An 18620-nucleotide genomic window follows, 5' to 3' on the forward strand; every position below is an offset into this window, starting at 1 on the left:
ATAAACTCAACTGCTGCGTCAACACGGTCCCCCGTGGACACCCAGGGTGTCAGATGGGCACTCGTGGGGGCTGAGTATGCAGCCGAAGCGTGCTAGCCCTGGATGCGGGGGTTCCTCAGTCCTTTTGGGCAAGGTGGATATCACCGCCATTTCTCCTCCCGCCTCCTGCGTGGCCCACGGGTGCGGGAATGTAACTCCCAGGCGTGTGCTCTGCTGGGGGTTTGCGGACAGCCGGCCCTCGCTAGGCCTCGTGCCAGGCTGCAAGGGGGATCAGGTCGTGGACGACTCCAGGCAGCAGCTGGTCTATGGTCAGTCCTTCTGTCTTGCACACACTGGCTCCCCAAGTTGATCAGGCAAGAGGCTGAGCCCACGGTTTGACCTTTGGCCTCCCTGTCCTTGTCTCCTGTGGCTTCTCCCAGGGCACCAGCATCTCCTGAGTCCCCACAGCCTTCTCCTGTGCCCCAGCCCCCCCCCCCTTGCTGCCTGCTTAGCCTCAGGACAGCCACCCCCTGAGACCACCGTGGTACTTGGAGAGTACTGAGCTCCCTGTCTTTGGAGGTCTCCAAATATGGATGGTTCCATGGCAGAAATGTGAGAAAAAGACCCCAGTGGCCAATGGAACAGGGAGAAAGGCGATACTGGACAAGAAAAGAAAGTCATTTGCAACACTGACATTCTCTAGGAAGGAGAATTTAAGGACAAAGGGAGAACTAGAAGGCAGTTCTACTTTCGTCAGCAGCCTTGAACATCCAATGGCCTGTTTACAGCAAGAAGGCCTCAGGGTAGAGTTCTGGTCCTTTGCTCCGGGTCTTTCCCACCAAAGCTCCCACATAAGCAAGGCTCAGATCGGTCCCTTCCATAGGCAGGTGGGGCCAAGGAGAGGAGAGAAGCAGGGAAAGTTCCTCTGGTGGTGCAGAGACCCTGCCTCCTGTCCTCCCACGAGCGGTGGGGCCTGTGCGTAGCGTGACTCCACTTGCAAACATGCCCTGAGCCCTCTTTGCCACCACGTCACCTCCCGTGAGCCTCACCGCGGCTCTCTGGGGCAAGATCTGGCAGCTGGCTAAGGTTCAATAAATATTTCTCGAATGAATGGAACTGCTCTCTCAAAGCAGCCCTGATGGGCTGATGAGGCTACGTTCCCACGAAGGCCTCGACTCCGCTCCGCCCAAGCCTCTGCTTGATTTGCAGGAAGCACAGGCTTCTTCACGGTCCCCACACGCATCAGAGCTCCCCGGGGCGCCTAGGACTCCATCCACGCCCCGCTCCCTGCCCACCTGCCCGTGCAGCTGGAGGGAGTCTCACCGGCCAGAGCCCAGTCCTGTGGAGAGGCCATCACCCTCATGCCTCGTGGTCATGGGGTTTCAAGTCTCTGCTGCCAAGAGCAACACGAGAATCCCACCAGCCTCCCTGGAGCCCCCAGCCCTGAGCGGGAGACAGAAAGCAGCCCAGGCTGGCAGTGGGCGAGTATTTGTGGTGCGCCTTCTCTTGGCCGCTGCCTGAGACCTGGTCTCAGCTGCGAGCTGGGTCGGACCCCCAGAGCCCAAGCAGGGGGATGTGTGCTCTTGGTGGGGGCCCTCCGCACCATCCCTTGGGCTCTAAAGTGTGCAACTTTTAGTGATCCAGCACACACACACACACACCCCGATATACACCTTTTCCCCGAAGCAAGTCACTTGTCTTGGGGAACCTGGCTCCACATGCATTTCTCTCTCACCAAATGCTGCGCAGGGAACGGGCCCACTCCTGCCTGTGGGCCCACGAGCTGACCAGCTCCCCTGCCCTCACCCCCCTGCGCTGAGCTTCCTTCCAGTGCCTCGCTGCCCTACCCCGGAGCCTGGCCTGGCTTGGGGTCACCGCGGAAGATCCAGCTTCTGTACAGTTTCCCCTCCCTTCTTCTGGGTTACCCCACGGCCTGCACCCTGGGATGTGGGTGAAGAACACCCAGCCCCTGGGTGCAGAATGAGGGGGCCCCAGGCCGCACAGGTCTCAGGCCGGCCTGCTTCCTACGGGCCAAGCATGGAGTTTCTTCTGCCTTTGGCAAGAACAGAGATGAACTCACCAAGAGAAGTCAGTCTCGTCCAAAAGGAGGTACCCCCAGTCTCAGCCGGGGCTGGGAAGAAGGGCCTTCTACGGGTCATGTCCTGTGCTACTGGGCTCAGCAGCGGAAAGGTGACAAGCGTGTGTCCAGGCCCCAGCTTGAGTCAGACCCTCCGGCCCCTAAGTCCTGCACTCAGACACCGTGTCTGGCCCTCACAGTGCCCGGCACAGGGGCTGGCACACGGTGGGCACTTAAGGTCTGGCACGTGCTCCCACTCGCCCCATCTCTTTGATAACGTCATTATTTTGGAATTCGTGGTTTTCGGCCCAGTAAAACCTGTTTTGCTGGCATCAGGCTGATTTCCCTCACTCCCAAGGGATCCCGTGCCCCCTCCCGGAGCCTGGCAGGCCTGGCAGTTTGCAGACCGGCAGGTGTCGATGGTGATCCTCCCTGACTCGTGTTCCTGCCGCACCACGTTTCAGCTCACGTAGCTTAACTGCAGCCTGGCTTTTCTGAACTTCCCTGTTGAAGACACCAACGAAGGGAAGAGAGCAGAGGGTGGGAATTTTAATAAAGGGAACGGGGCCCAATTGAAGAGCTCTTTGCGCCAATGCCTCGTGAAAGCCTGAAAGCCGTTGGGGACAGAAAGAGGAGTCGGGCCTCTTAACTCCCCCATGTGTGAATCGGAAGAGGGCAGGGGCGCGCAGAAGGCAGCCGTTGCAAAACCTGGCGACCAGCAAAGGGCCAGCGGACAGAGGGATGTGATGAACAGCTTTCCACCCCACCTGCAGAGGGCCAGGCCCCGGCCACAGCGTTCTACCGGGAGATTTCTCCAGGCCGTGTCTCTGGGACCACCAGAATCAGCGAGCCCGATTCACGGAAGACCAAACACAGGAGGAAAAAGGGCCCCTCAGCTCACCAAGTGATTGGTAAGGGTCTCATTGAAATCGTCAGGAAGGAGATCCGGAAGGGTTTCCAGCCAGGTAGGGGAGAGCCGTGGAAATTAACATGTCGTAAGTTGCCAACTTACCATGTGGCCAATACCCCGTAACTTCTCATGAAGTGTGAAGTCTTTGTTGGCATCTTTTTTTTTTTTTTAATGAATGTGAAAAGATTGATCATGCACACAGAAACATGATCGTGGTCGCTGTAAATTAACTTCCCAACCCCTTTTTCCCATAATCTCGAAAGCTCCTGAATCGAGAATTTCTCTGGAGAAGCTATGGTGTGTGTGTTTCAGGGGATGGTTGGGGGCGGGGGGCGGGGGTTGCTTATGAAGGCAATGGACCAAGTGAGACAGACTGTGTCTGTCTGCTTGTGGGGAGGGTCTCTGCAGACGAAGGGAGGCAGCCTGAAGTTGGTTGGGGGGGGGAGTGCAGCAAGGGCAAGAGTGTTCTAGGTGAAGTCTCGGCCTGCCCACGTGACAGAATGGAGGCCAAGGCCTGGAGCCCAGCAGGCACCCAAGAAGGGATGAGACAAGGCCAGGGAGAGGGGCAGGGGGCAGAGGAGGTAGGCCTCCTAAGTTCCAGGTCTGATTCGCTGTTCCCATAGTGCCTGGCACTGTGCCTGGCATGGGGCAGGCCCTGAATCAAATTCATCCCAGCAGGCTTCCAGGTGAGTTACCCATACCCAGCCAGGAATCCCTTGGAGGCCAGAGCAGGGGAGCCACATGGTGGGAGTTGGGTCCTTAGAAGACCATTCTGACTGCTCACTGGAGAAAAGGGCACGAGTGGGCTCGGGTGAAACGAGTGGTACAGAGGCTACGGTACCAGTCCAGGCAAGAGGAGATGGGCAGAAGCAAGCAGAGTCTGAAATACAGTTTATTGCTCCCTGCTGAGGGAAGCCAGCAGGAGGTGAGGACTGAGCCAACTCCCAGCCTCCGGGAGGATCTCCCAGAGATGCTTCAGGAAGTAAGCTGGCACTTATGGACCCTGGATCGGTGGGGAGAGTTAACTAGAACTCCTGAAGAATTAGTGGCTGGTGCTTTGCAAACCCTGCGTGAGATGGGTCTCGTGGGTTTTGGCCCAAGCTGTGTGACCTTGGGTAAGTGACTTTGCCTCCCTGAGACTCAGTTTTATCACCTTTAAACAGGCCAGGGGTGTGGCAAAGGGCACCACACTGGGCCGCCCCTTGGAAGAAGGCTCCACAGCCAGCGTGGGGCTCCACACTGGGCCTCGCAGAGTCTCTGAAAGCAGCCATCCCATCTCTGCCCGGTGGGTCTGCTGGTCTGCTCAGGGGGGTGAAATCAGGCGCCCTCATGGCGCGATGCTTCCTAGGAGCTCATCCAAGTGTCCCCACCCTCTGGCCTCAGAATTCCACAGTGAAAGCACCGCCCAAGGAAACAGCCATAACCCGGAGCAGTTCCTGGCAGCGTGCTTGTAATGGTCGAAAATGAGAAAGACTAAAGTGGCCAGCAGCAGGAGAGGGTTATATATGTGCAGTGCGAATCCCATGCAGACATTACACCTGGTGTTTGCATGACCTTCTCCTCTGGGTGGGGGGGTCAAACTTCTGACGAGACTTTAGGGAGAAGTCACGGCATCACAGCAGTGTAAAGGGCATGAAGCAAAAACCCGGACCCTGCAGTCAGAATCCTTCTTCTCTGCCTCTTTCTTACTAGGCGTGAGCCTGGGTTTGTCAACCTCTTGAAGCTTCAGGTTGTACATCTATAAAATGAAGTGATGCTGCCTCCCTTCCAAGGCTAGACCAGGGAAACCAATGATTCAGGGAAGCCCGGGGTCGGGGGGTGGGGTGTTCAGAACCCAGTAAAGGTGACGAGACAGCAGCTTCGACCCATCCAATCCACGTGTAGGAAGGGCGGGGATGAAAGGTACCCAGTGGTTGCCTCTGGGTACATGGGTTCTCATTGCTGTACCTTTCCTGTTTTATCTCGGTTTTCTCTAAAGACCGGAATGTACTTGGAAAGCGGGGCCGAAGAACTTAATTTCATTTAATGCGTATTTCCGGCGGAGGCACCCCAGGCTCAACCTTGCTGTCCCGGCGCACCTTGGGTCCCTATGGGGTCCAGTGAGGGGATGGGAGTGATTTGGTGACGCCCCCCTGCACCCTGCTATGACCCACAGCGCGGGCAGGAGCCAGTGCCCCCTCCCACGGAGGTCCCGGGAAGGAAGTGAGGAATGTACCTGGGCCACCGAGCTGAGGGCTGAGGCCAGACGCAGTGTTTCTGTTGTTTGCTCATCTGAAGCGTGGGGGGCGGAAGACACCTCCCGATGGGTGCCTGCCTGCCGCCCACCTGGAATGACTAACCGCTCTGAAGCACCCCCAGGCTGCTGGCCATCCCAGGTGGGCGGTAGGAGCTGCCAGGGCCGGACCCCTGACTCATGGGCCAACGGTTCCTCCCTGCCAACCGCTCCCACCTAGGCCAGCCAGCTCCACCCGAAGACAAAGACCCCTTCCCTCCACACCCACAGCCCCAGTCAAGCAAACTATGCCATGGCAAAATTAGAAAGTTGTCACGGGCTTGCACTGAACCCCACCTCTGTGGTCCTGGGCAAATCACTTAACTTCTCTGTGCTTTGGTTCCTCTTCTGTAAAATGGGGGCCCAACAAGGCTGCTGAGAGAGCTGAGTGAGGTAGCATACATAAAGGCCATGTGTCTGCACACAGTGGGGACTCAACACCATTCCCCCCTTCTCTCCGCTCGCCTTTGTAAAGCCTTTCCTTCCTTTGATGACAAGGTCTGGTTCCCAGGGTGGCCACTCTAGGACCCAGCCTGAAGCTGCTGCCCCCATCAGAACGTCCCTGGCTTGGGATCCCTTCCCCAGGTGCCATTTGCTGGTGGGTCCTCAATGGCTGGGTCCTGCCACCAAAGGCAGACAGTCACATCAGGGGTCTTGCCCACACAGTATAGGAATCACAGCACCATAAGTAATGATGGAATTTAGGGCATGTGGCAAGCGAGGGGGTCTGACAAGGGGACCCCAGGCATTCCCTGAGCTCACGGCACATTGATTGGCAGCTGCCTCTCCTGCCTTGGCCCCCAGACACAGAAGGGCCAGGCAAGCTCCAGGGCCACTGGTCAGCGTGAGGGGCTGGAGCAGAGGTCACAGAGGAGAAGGAGCACGTTTTGAGTCCAGCCAGCTTGCATTAACCCTTGCTCTGCCACCTATATGCTGGGTGTCCTTGGACCACAGCCTCAACTGGCAGAGTCCCCTCATCTGCAGGAGATGATAGCGACCCGTAGGTTCCTTGTGAAATCAGGATCCTCGCAGGAGGCAGTCAGCGAATAGTGCAATGAAGTCTCAAAGGCTGTCGAAGGTCAACCATGTGTCTGCGATCCTCCTACAGTGACATAAGGGACTGATAAAATACACTTATTGTGTCCAAGGTGCTTCATTTATCACTGTAGTTACACCTCCCAAGGAAGGAGCTGCCATTATACTCATTCTATGCAGGTGCAGGAAGCCTGGAGCCACCTCCTAAGGTCCTGGAGCTAGAAGGCTGGGAGACAGGATCTGACCTTGGTTGGACTCCTGAGTCTGGAGGCCCCTCCCCTTATACCCGCTCCATCACCCCCGACCCCTACCCCATTGTCATGTTGTGTGACTTCCTGAGGGGGCAGACACAAGTTCCCCAGTGTCTCAGCAGGGCTACCTGAGGGTTCATTTAGGCACCCCCCCCCCAGGCAAACACCCTGATAAGCCCCTGAGGGTCAGGGATTTCCCTTCCTAGGGGAAGGGAAATGTGCACTGTAGGGTAGTGTGGGATACAGTCTTTCACTTACCCAGTTCCACCCTCAGAATGATTCAGCCATTCTTTTACTCTAGCCACCAAGCAGGGTTTCAACTGGAGGCAGGGTAGAGAGGAAATCCCACGTGGCAGGCATGGCCCAGGCAAAGGTGTGCAGCCTGGAGAAGGTACAATATGTCCAGAGAACGTGGGGAGACCAGCCTGAGCAGAGCCGAGCAGAGAATTCAGGAGTGGGGAGTCATGAGTGGGAGACGCAGACTCAGGCCAGGTTAAGGAGAAGGAAGGCTAAGGATCTGCCCGGCTCCCTCTCCCTGGCCCCTGCCAGCCCTCAGCAGCCCTGCCTGGGGCTGCTTGTCCCTTGGGGGCAGAAGTGGCTTTTGTGGACTTTCTTAATATCCTCTCTTGGGCACAAATCAGCATTTCACCTGTTCCCTGGCGGAGCAGGCTGCATGATAAGAAATCCAGGAAGTTCAACAAACTTGGAGGGCTTGGACATCCCCGTGGTTTATGCCAGAACAAACAAGGCCTCGCTCAGGGCTGCAAGGTCCTACCCCAGGGCAAACACTGCCCTTTGCCAAATAGGGAATTGTTTTTGCAAAAGCGGCGTGTGTGTGTGTGTGTGTGTGTGTGTGTGTGTGTGCGTGTGCGTGTGTGTGTGTGTGTGTGCCGGGTGGGCGGGACAACAGCGGTTCCATTGAGCCCCCTGACCGCTCACCCACTCGGGCTCTGACGTCATTCCTTACTAACCCCGCACCAATGGGGTCGGCACGGGGAGCAAGCGGAGGGGAGACTCTTACAGCCATTAATGAAAGATACAAACGTTATTACAAAAGAAAAGAAAAAAGAATGAGCGATCCACCTGTAGCCTCTCAGCGGAGAATCATCATGTCCCTTGATCTTAAAGGGGCCCGTGAGGTTGGACCTTAAAGGGGCCCGTGAGCTTTGGAGCCGGCCTGGTTGGATTCTAAGTGTGGCCCCAGCATGCGCCTCGGGCAGGTCCTCTGGGCTTCCGTGAGCCTCTGTCTCTTCATATGGTAGCCCCTACCCATGGGGGGTCCTGGGTTTTATTGAGACAAGAGCCTCAAAAGCCCTCAGCTGTGCCCCCGGGCCTAGAGTAGACTGCGGAAAGCACGCCCCAGTCTCAGGTCTAGGGCAGCCCACAGATGGGCGGAGCAAACACAAGGTTACCTTTACGTGCGGCTGAAAGCGTGCGCGAAAACACGTTGCCTACAACTACACAGCTGCACTGTGCACTGTCCACACACATGTGAGCGGCCTGTGTGTGTAGGCTCCGACTTGGGCTGATGCGTCACACATCACAGGCAGCTGCTTTGTAAACTGCAATAAAGTAATTTAACGCTAATGATGAAATCTATGCCCTACAGTGCTCGTTATTAATAGGAATTAAATGTATTTCAGGTAACAGCACAGTGAGTAATTTGAGCAATAAACATCATGCAAACCTGGCCCGCGGTGGGACTGACGTGATAGGGTGTTCTCTGGCTCACGCTGGCCCCACGAGAACGAGCCAGGCTCATACAGCAATCACTCACCCCTGCAGAGGGCACAGGTCAGTGAATCACTGCACGTAGGGCTCTAAGGGCGGGCGCTACGTGTTGGGACTCACCTCAAGAGCTACCGGTGTATCCCAGAGCTTCTCCTTCACCCATGATTCGAGAAGTCTCTCTGTTCACCCTGATACACCCTCACACACTGCCCTCCTCACCGCACCCTCTGGACTCTGTTCCTGCGCACCAGAAACCCACCCACATCTGACACCTTCCTTTGTCCCAGACCAGCCCCCAACCCCCACCCCGCCCACCCCGGAGCTGCGGCTATACCAGAGGTAAACGCACACATGCACACGCCTCCGGTCGCACGTGTACCTGTGCCCAGAGAAGCCTCTCGGCCACACACGCGCGTGTGTCTGCATGAGCCCTGCAGGCACACTAGATGCGCACCGAGCAGTACACGCTAGGAAATGAGTCCAAGCCTGTTGGAACCCAGCGGGGGGAGACAGAATGGCCAGAGTCCCGCCAGTGCCCCTGCTCTCCGTTTTCCCCCAACCTTTGCAGCCAGCCGCCGCTCCCACAATGCACCCTGGGCCAGCCAAATAAAGTCCAATCCTTCCAGGCCTTTGCTCACACTCTTAAGGGCCCATCTGTCTTCTCAAGGCTCAGTCATCACCACCGTGAGGCAAGAGCCTCCTTAGCGCTTCCGCAGGAAGAAAAGGCTAGGTTATGTTGCTGTCACGAATAATACCCAAATCCTAAGAGGTCCGGATGGTTGGTGGGGGCGGGGTGGGAGCTGTGCTCCACTCAGTCACTCAGGGACCCAGGCCGCCAGCAGCTGATCACCGTCTTGTACCTTCCACCACCAGCTGCAGTGTCTTCGTTGGCTGTGGCAGAGGAAGACAGAGGCCTCAGGCCAGAGGAAGACGTGTCACCTGCGTTCACACTGCACTGGCCGGAGTTAGTCACGCGGGCCACCTCACTGCAAGAGGACAGAGAACCACGGTCTTCTTTTTTTTTTTTTTTTTTTTTTAATTTTTTTTTTTTTCAATGTTTATTTATTTTGGGGACAGAGAGAGACAGAGCATGAACGGGGTAGGGGCAGAGAGAGAGGGAGACACAGAATCGGAAACAGGCTCCAGGCTCTGAGCCATCAGCCCAGAGCCTGACGCGGGGCTCGAACTCCTGGACCGCGAGATCGTGACCTGGCTGAAGTCGGACGCTTAACCGACTGCGCCACCCAGGCGCCCCAAAACCACGGTCTTCTATGTTTGCTATCGCTGTGGGAACAAATGACCACAAACCTAGTGGCTTAAACCAGCAAACGTTCATGCTGTTACAGTTCTGGAAGTCAGAAGCCCAAAATGGCTCTCCAGGGCTAAAATCAAGGTGTCCGTGGGACTGGTTCTTTTTGAGGGCCTCAGGGGCACCTGTGCTCCTTGGCTCCTGGCCTCTCTCCTCCATTTTCAGAGCAAGCAAGATAGCATCTCTGCTCTCTGACCTTCTTCCTCCCTCTCGTAAGGACCCTTATGTCCACATGCATAATCTAGGACAGTGTCCCCATCTCAAAATCCTGTACTTAACAGGGGGCACCTGGGCGGCTGAGCGTCCAACTTCTGCTCAGGTCATGATCTCACCGTTCGTGAGTTTGAGCTCCGTGTCAGGCTCGCTGCTGTCAGTGCTGAGCCTGCTTTGGATCCTCTGTCTCCCTCTCTCTCTGCCCCTCCCCCACTCACACGTATGCGTGTGCACACGTACTCTCTCTCTCTCTCTCTCTCTCTCAAATAAATAAACATTAAAAAAAAAAAAATCCTGCACTTAGCCACATCTGCAAAGCTCCTTCTGTCACGTAAGGTAAGATTCATAGATTTGGGGGTTAGGACACAGCCCTCTTTAAGGGGTCAGTCTTCTATCTGCCGCGGTGTTCCAGAAACAAGAGTTAGGATACGGGATTTTGTGGACACACAGCATCGCCCTGTCTCGTCCTTGCTCACGCAGCCCCTCTTGAGCACTAGATGAGCTCTGAAAGGGCAGGAGGAGGCCGTGAGCCTCTCTGCCCAGCAGGTGCCTGGCGCATAGCAGAGGCCTGGGAAAGTTTGCAGGAAGGGAGAGAGGAAGGAAAATATGAATGAATGTGGCAAGACCAAGAGGTGTGTGAGAACAGAAAAAGCAAGAGAGAAAGTAGGCAGACAGTAATGAATCTAGGGGCGATCACAGCATGCAATTTGGGGAGCAAATTGCCCTGTAGTGGAGGGCTCAGAGGGAAGCAGAGGAATGGTGAGGAATGTGGGCGGGAGAAGTTAGGAAAGAAAGGGTGGGAGGAGGCAGGAGACAGAAGGCCCCGGTCTGAGCCAGGCACGGTGCTGCTAGGGGCTCTAAGACAGCATTGTGACAGGTCTCCACAACAACCTTGCGTGCCGCTCCGGGGAGACAGGGAAATGGGGACTCAGGAAGGACACATCCCTGATCCAGGTTCACACGGCTGGACAGTGGCTGGGCAGGAATTTACAGCCCTGTTTGGCTGGTTCTGAAACCAGCTGCCATCCCAGGACACTCAGCTCCGTGCCAAGCTCTGCCACAAGTGCAGTGAGCTCAGTGTCCCCACCTCTTAAGGTCTCAGGCCCTTTATCTGTAAAACGAGGAGGTCGGTCTGGGTGATCTTCGAGCTCCCTTTCAGCTCCAGCCTCCAGGGGTCCTTGGGCAGATCTGGTTCATCAGGACCAGCTCCCAGGAGGGATCGGGGGTCTGAACTTCTTCCCGCGGACAACAGACATACAGTTCCTTTTGTGTTGCCAAGAGACAATCCAGGGCAAGGAGGGAGAGGCCCATGGCAGAGATGACTCCATGCCCCAAAAATGAGAATCACAGCAGCCCACAAGATTGTGCAAGCTGCCCGGGATGCTGCCAGTCGGCCCTGGCCTGGAGGAGGGCTGTTTACACTCCCCGACTTTGTGCTGGCAGTTGACTCTGTGGCTGAGTGCACAGCCCTTAGAGCTGCCCAGGAGCATCTGTGTGGGGACAACAGAGACGGGCCTCACCAGGCCCTTTAACCCAGATACCAGACACCTGTTCATTCGTTCGTTCATCCGTTCATTCATTCATTCACTCATTCATATACCCGTTCATTCCCTGGGTGTTTGCCAGGCGTTGTGCAAGGACTGGGGACATGGAAGTAAATAAGACAATGTCTTGATGAGTCTCCAGGACCTGAGAACCTCGAAGGAGAGTGAGGCACTAAATATAGATAATGACCCTCCCAGCAAGGTTGGTGCAATAGTAAAGGTATGTGCCTGGAGGTCAGGGAACGTAGGGCAGGGGACTTTGGTATCTTTCTATGGAAAATATTTAACTAATGGTTTAAAAAAATCAAAACAAGATAATAAGTTTATACTCAATTACCTTTAAAAACATTTTTTTCTCATGAATGTAGATAGGTGAGAATGTCACATTCAGTTTTATTTACATTCCACCTGAGGCCTGATCAAGGAAAATCAACCTCAGTCATTTTGAGATCTTGCTGTCTGCTAGGGCTGTGCAAAGGTCCTGGGGTCTGTAGCTACTCATCCTCCCAGAGGGCATGCTCTTTGATATCCAGTGGCTGCTACTGTACGTCAGGCTGGAAGCTCAGGACCCTGGGCTACGGCTGTCACTCCAGTCTTCCTGGACAGTGAGCTTTGGGAAATCATAGCCATGTCCTGGGGTGTGGCCATGCGGTGGGGGGGTTTGAGGTCCCACCTCTGGGACTCGAGGCCCCTTTGCAGGTGTTAGGAACCTTCCCCCTTCTTTCTTTCAACTCCTCCCCTTTACTGGAAGGAACTGTTTTACTGGGACAGCCTGCATGTTTTCTCTCTTGATCTTTCTTTTTCACAAAAACAAAACAACCAAAATCAACAAACAAAAAACAGGGAAAAAATGTTCCCTTCGAGCAGCTTTGTAGGACCCAAGATTGGGTCCTACAAATGCCCCTGGGACTAGGGAGTCAGGAGGGGTCTGGCTACAAACCTGGGACACTGAGAGGGAAACTTCAAGGGAGAAAACACAAAACTGTATTGCAATCAATTATCTCTCTTGCACAGGTATCTGTCTACTTTTATTTATCATTTCTTTAGGATGTATTTCTAAACAGCAAGCCAAAAGATCAGCACATTCTAAAGAATATTTTTCAAGTTGCTTTTCTAAAGGCTTACACACCAATTCACCGTCCCACCAGCTGTGTGCAAACATTACCTGTTTCGCTGCCCCAACACCAGTGTCAAATATTAAGGTGTTTCCTTTTCATCTTTGACAACTTTATAAATGAATTGCATTTCTTTGACCATTCATGTCACTCACTGATTTTAGAAGTATAATTTTATTTTCAACGCTTCTTTTAAAGAAAGCAATTTCTGGGCCAGTGTGGGTGGACGGACCCTAGGGGTGCCATAGATCTTCCTAATGTCACTTCTCATGTGTCCTCACACATGTCTTACCTCGTCTGGGACATCTTCCCCACCTTGTCTGACTGTGAAATTCCAGCTGGTGTCTCCAGACCCTGCATATACCTCCCCACCTCCAGAAACTTTCCCAGGTCTCCCCAAGGAGTGCAGGACCCTCTTCCCATGGGTGTCCCTAGAGCCTGGTTCATCCCTGGGCTCTTACATCCACTACTGTGTGTAACATGGGCCTGCGTTGTGGGCCTCACTGGGCCTCAGTTTCCTCCATAACAGATAGAATCATGCCTGTTGCTTGAGGTTGGAGTGAGCAAGAGAGTGGATAAAGTCTAGAAAGTACCCCGCAAGCGCTTGGCACTTGGTACATATTCGGTGAATTTTAGCTATTATACTGTTATTATTACTATTACGATTCTCCTTCTGTCTCTGAAAGGCAAAGGAGTGGCTTTTATCTCTGCATCTTTGGTTGCTGGCCCAGAATGTCAAAGGAAATCAATCAAAGTGCTTATTGAGTAAGCATTTCACTGCCCTGGGCACCAGCTTGCCGCGGTACGACTGTGATGTGAGTAGAACCATCTCCTCTGGCAGGCAACTGATTAGATGGTTGGACACGGTCCCTTTGACCCACGCAGCCCGCCCACCCTCACCTGCTCCTGTTGGAGGCTGGGGAAGTGCATTCAGGAATTTGCATTCCCGCCATCTTGTTCCAGGAGTGGCCACGTGACCCACTTCTGGCCAATGAGATATCAGCAGGGAGCTCGTGGGAGACCTACTTTCCTGATGGAGCTGAGGCAGCCATCTTGCCACCTTGAGGAGATGAGTAGGTTTTTACATGCTAAGGGTGATGTGTAGAAAGCTGGAAAGACACCAGTCTTTGTTGGCATCACCAGCAGTTAGCCAAGACCAGCAACCACCCATGTCCAGAATTCTTAATATGTTAGAAAAATAAACCTCCATTTGTTTAAGCTACAGTAAATTGAGTTTGCTGTTCCTTGAAGCCAAAGCTTCTGATACCTATAAACTTGCTTTACGATGTTCACCAAATAGTACATCCTTTTCCTGCTTTTCCTTCTCGTTCCTTCCTTCCCTTTAAAAAGGAAAGCTGAGGAACCCCGGGAGACACCACCTGCTTCACCTAAACATCTCTCACCTTCTCTACCCCAAAGAGGGGCTGATAGTCGCAGAAGCCCTGAATGCCGAGATGAGGCACACACGGCCTGTATGGACAGCCAAGAGAGGGTGGCTGGGAAGGCACCGGCTGGTCACCCAGGGCTCACCCTGTGGGAGGATCCACCCCACCCAACTCCCCACTACCCGAGGGAAAGGGCAGCCTCTGGCGGCATCCAAATAAGGCGTGATGGGGCTCCCATCCCATGGGTCTTTAACTCATCCAGATCCCCCTGACCCCCACCCAAGCTCCTTGCAAGGAGTAAAGCCTGCCTTTACTAAGCCCCAGGAACTGATATTAATTGAGCATCTACTCTGTGCCAGGTTCTTTTCATTTCAAGGAGAGCCCTTTGACATAGGACTTGTCTATCTACTTGTAAAGGAGGACACCAAAGGACATAAGGGCCAAATAGCTCTCCCAAGTTTACACCACCAGGAAGTGGGAGAATTTGGGTCCCCTCCCAGAGATAACCCCACAATGTGATATGTTATTTCAGAGGCTTTTTTATCTTCTGTTTCGCATACCAGCGCTATTCAGTCCCAACTAACTGAGTGCCTTTGTCCCGACTCTGCCGACCCTCTCCCCGAACACTCTCCACACTCTGCTGGCGTCTCATTCCAGCTTCCAGACTCGGCTTTCTCTCTCTCTAATCGTAAATCACCGCCACTTGCGGAGAGCTCATGGCAATATTTCGCAACAGCCTTAAGAGTCGGCTGTCTTCTTCATCCCTGCTTTCCAGATGGGGAAACTGAGGCTCAGAGAGGGGCAGCTGCTGGCCTCTGCCAACAGCCAGTAAGGGAGTGGCCAGGACACCGCGCCGGCTCTGCCGGGGACAGCGTCCACAGAAGGCCTGGGGACAGGCCACAGGGGTTGTATCCAGGTGAAGGTCAGGCCTCCCAAAACGCCCCGTCTGGCCCCTTCTCTCCTCCCCCACGCTCGGCCCTGCAAATTGGCTTTGACCTTTCTCGCCCCTGCCTTTGAGCTTCTCCGCATTCAACGGGAAACCACAAAGGGAGAAAGAGGGCGGGCTCGAGGGAGGGGCTCCTCCCGCCCGGGCCCCGGGGCCACGCCCCCGCAGGCGCACGAGGCCTCCAGGATCTGTTTGCACAGTTGGGGCGCTTGCCTCCGCACCCCACCTCCGGAAGAAAAGCACCACGAGGTCATCTGTTTACTCTGGGATTAGCGGCTCCCAGCGGGAGCTCTTTTCCTCGGAGATGAAAAGAAAGCGGACAATCTGTCAGGTAAACAGGCGACATTGTTCCCCACGATGTCAGGGCCCCTTTGTGGGCCGGCCTTTGAGGTCAGTGGCTCCCTCTTGCAGGGAGAGCGCTTACTCAAAGGAAATGAGAGGCCCTGGCTGTCGCGCAGGTCCCCTGCTGCAGTTTAAGTGGGGACAAAGGGCTCGGACAATTGGTGACTTTCCTACATAGCCCTCTGCGCACTTGCCTCTCCCGGTGGGTCGCTTGATGAGCGCGACAAGCCGGGCGTGGAGCCACTGTCACAGATGGAGAAACTGAGGCTGACGGCAGCTTCTCCCAAAACAGAAGAGTGCTCCTGGCATTCCGGGAGGTAGTGGCTGGAAGGAAAGCAGGACCTCACTCTTCAGAGGGGGGAAGCGGGGAGCAAGAGAATTGGTGGCACGTGATTTCTAGCCTAGGTCCCTCTCTGGTGGATAGGTGGGGGGCACTTGGGAGCCATAACCGTCCCCACCAACAAACTGTTCAGTTTTACAGATCCTTGGACTACTTCAACAGCGACCGGGGTCGTGGTTGTGCCTGGTCCCTCTGCCATGTATGTGACAAAGTATCATCTTTGGAAGAGGGAAAGTGCGGAGACCCCAGTCACAAGCGTGTGTGTGCCTGGGAGTCAGGATGCCTGAGTTCGAGACGGGCTCTGCCTCCCATTTGCTCTGTGGCCTCAGGAAAGCCGCTTGCCCTCTCTGGGCTGCAGTTTTGTTGTCCATCAAACAAGACATAAGGTGCTCTCCGGGGGCCCTTCCCCTCGGACAGCAGGGACGTCTGGGGAGACCACAGGCTTCCATTTAGGAGAAGCAAACGGAGGAAGGTGAACAGCCCTTCCTGGAAGGAGGGGGCTGCTTGAACCCCATGCCCACCTCTGACACTCAGAAGGCCCGTGAGGCAATGGGAGCCACAGTGGCAATACTCCAGGCAGGGTCCGGCCAGGGGAAGAGAGCACTGTCATGAGGTGATAAGACCACAGGCCTGAGGACACTCTGACCGGATCCAGTTTCGAGCCTGTCACTCACTCACTCACTCGCTCACTCGCTCACCAGAAGCCCAACATCAGGCAGGTGACTCAGCATCCCAGCCTATGAAGTGGCACCCATGGGGCCTCCCCACCCCCAACCCTGCCCTGCCTGGGTCTCCTGGATGGAGAAGTGAGCAGGTGAGCAGGAACCGGGGCTGTCCCCGATGCTGCCATCACCATTAGGTCCTGTCCACCTTCAGGCCTCCCTCTCCCAGACGCTCCCGCCATTGGCCTGCCCCAGGAGGAGACTCGTCCTCTGTGCTGTCCAGACGCCAGCCTGCAGGGGACAGGGCCACAGCATAGAATCATCTAATTATTCTCCTAAAGTACAGGAAGAGCTGAAAGAAGCCCGGGTGGAAAAGGGCCCAGGGCACTGGCCTGATGGAGCAGATATCTACCAACCACAAAACTGCCTCTGGGAGGAACCCAGGCGCCACCTGGACCTCGGTGGGTCCCTTGAGGACACCTGCAGACCAGACCTGTGTCCAGTCTCCCACTCCCGGCCAGGCACCAGCTCTCAAGTGACCCTGAGCCTAATATTCGCCAGCAGGAGGGAAACCGGAGGCCAGAATGTTCTCACCTACTATTCCAGGAGCCAGAGCCAGTCCCTGGAGACCCGGAGGGAGAGGGGTTCCCAGGACGGAGCTCAGCCTCTCTTCTGAGGCTTCCCAGGACTGAGTGAGGGCTAGCTCACGAGGCCGTCCCTTCTAGGTCCCCAGCAGAGCTGTGTATGAGGTCTGTGGCCCTGGGCAAGTGACTTGCTTTCTCTGAGGCTCATCTCACCATATAGATGGGCATTGGAGGGAATGGGCCTTTTGCTTGAGGAGACCCAGGCCTTCCATCCACCCTTCTCTGCTTCTTAACTCCTAGAAACAAGGTCAAGACCAGCCCCCAATGACCAGGGTTTTCGAGAATCCTAATATTTTGGCGGGGACTCAGACGCAGGTGCCAGAGAAGGAGTTTCTAGCTGGGCCCAGAGATACATTGCAAACACCATTCATCCTCACTTTCCTTTTTCTCTTTTAAAGGTTGCCCTAGGGATCTGTTTTTAATTGGATTCAACTGGATAAACGTGGTCCAAAGACTCTTCTGTGACGTGGATCCCCCTGGACCCTGCTCCCACATTGGTGCCTACCACCTTACGAGGCAGCTAATTCCATCGGCCTGATATTTCTGACTTCTAGAAAGTGCTGCACCTAACCAGACATTTGCCCATCTTCCTGTAGCTTCTACCTGTGAGCCATATTCTGGCCACCCAGCGCTGTGCGTCCCCTGTGCGTGCGGGAGGTGGGAGGGAAGGGTCTGGTCAGACCAACTGGGGTTTGCGTGCCAGTATCTCCACTTACCAGCTGAGTGACCCTGCCCACGTGACTTAACCTTCCTGTGCCTCAGTTCCCTCATCTGTAAAGTGGGGTAAGAGTCACTGCAGAGGACTGTTATGGGACATGGCTGAGATGATAGCAGGAAAGCTTTTAGCTCAGGGCCCAGCACCACAGTAATTATTTGCCATTACGACTGTTATTTCTTCATTCGTATCTGCAGCGCCTTGAAAATAACTGAGGGCTCCCCTCATAACACCCTCACCTCGCTACCGACTCATCTTCCTCAGACCGAACATACGCAGCCCTTCCACACGGTTATCACCCCGTGGCTGGGTCTTAGACTCCGACACCCAGGCCAGCTTCACCCAAATCCCCAAACGGGAAAACTTGGAGAAGGAGCAGGCCTCTTCTGAATTTTTTTTTTTTTAATTTTTTTTTTTCAATGTTTACTTATTTTTGGGACAGAGAGAGACAGAGCATGAATGGGGGAGGTGCAGAGAGAGAGGGAGACACAGAATCGGAAACAGGCTCCAGGCTCTGAGCCATCAGCCCAGAGCCCGACGCGGGGCTCGAACTCCCGGACCGCGAGATCGTGACCTGGCTGAAGTCGGACGCTTAACTGACTGCGCCACCCAGGCGCCCCAGGCCTCTTCTGATTTTTAAAGACTAACCAGTAGAAATGGGAGAAGCTTGAGCACAGCAAAGGGTAAAACCAGAACCAGTAATTACCCATCCCAGGGAGGCCGAGCTCAGCTCAGAATAATGAACTGTTGTCCTTGCTGAGATTAGAGCTGTCCAAAGGTGGGAAGAGCTGTCTCTGGAGGGAGTGAGCTCCCCATCCCTGGGGGTATTCAAGGTGGATGACCATCTATCAGAGATGCTATAGAAGAGATTCCCGCGCTGACTGGGAAATTGAACTAAATGACATCAAATATAAGTTCATCACGATGAAGAAACAAGAAATGCCTCCTTTATTCGTTCAGCCAGTGTTGACTGTTGAGCACCTAGCTATGACTACCTCTGTGCTGGCTACTCTCCTGGGTGCACAGTTCACACTAAGAGAAGGACCTTAAATCGGGAAGCACTTCATGAAAACGGGGTTACTTTGAAGGTGCTCCTTGCCTCCACTTTTGCATCTGTAAAATGGGTGGGGCTCTAACAGCCCTTACCTCC

General features: G+C 54.8%; 2 long non-coding RNA genes across 2 annotated transcripts; both read left to right on the top strand.

Moving 5' to 3' along the window:
• Positions 1 to 2309: 2309 nt before the first annotated feature.
• Positions 2310 to 9260, top strand: LOC123596729. Its single transcript, XR_006711830.1, has 3 exons — positions 2310 to 2967; positions 8168 to 8318; positions 9129 to 9260. It is a non-coding gene; the product is annotated as an uncharacterized LOC123596729 (long non-coding RNA).
• A 5691-nt stretch (positions 9261 to 14951) lies between these two features.
• LOC123598790 lies at positions 14952 to 17694 on the top strand. Its single transcript, XR_006712787.1, has 2 exons — positions 14952 to 15098; positions 17154 to 17694. It is a non-coding gene; the product is annotated as an uncharacterized LOC123598790 (long non-coding RNA).
• The last annotated feature ends 926 nt before the right edge of the window (positions 17695 to 18620 follow it).

This window comes from Leopardus geoffroyi, chromosome C1, assembly GCF_018350155.1.
Source record: "Leopardus geoffroyi isolate Oge1 chromosome C1, O.geoffroyi_Oge1_pat1.0, whole genome shotgun sequence".
Classification (NCBI taxonomy): domain Eukaryota; kingdom Metazoa; phylum Chordata; class Mammalia; order Carnivora; family Felidae; genus Leopardus; species Leopardus geoffroyi.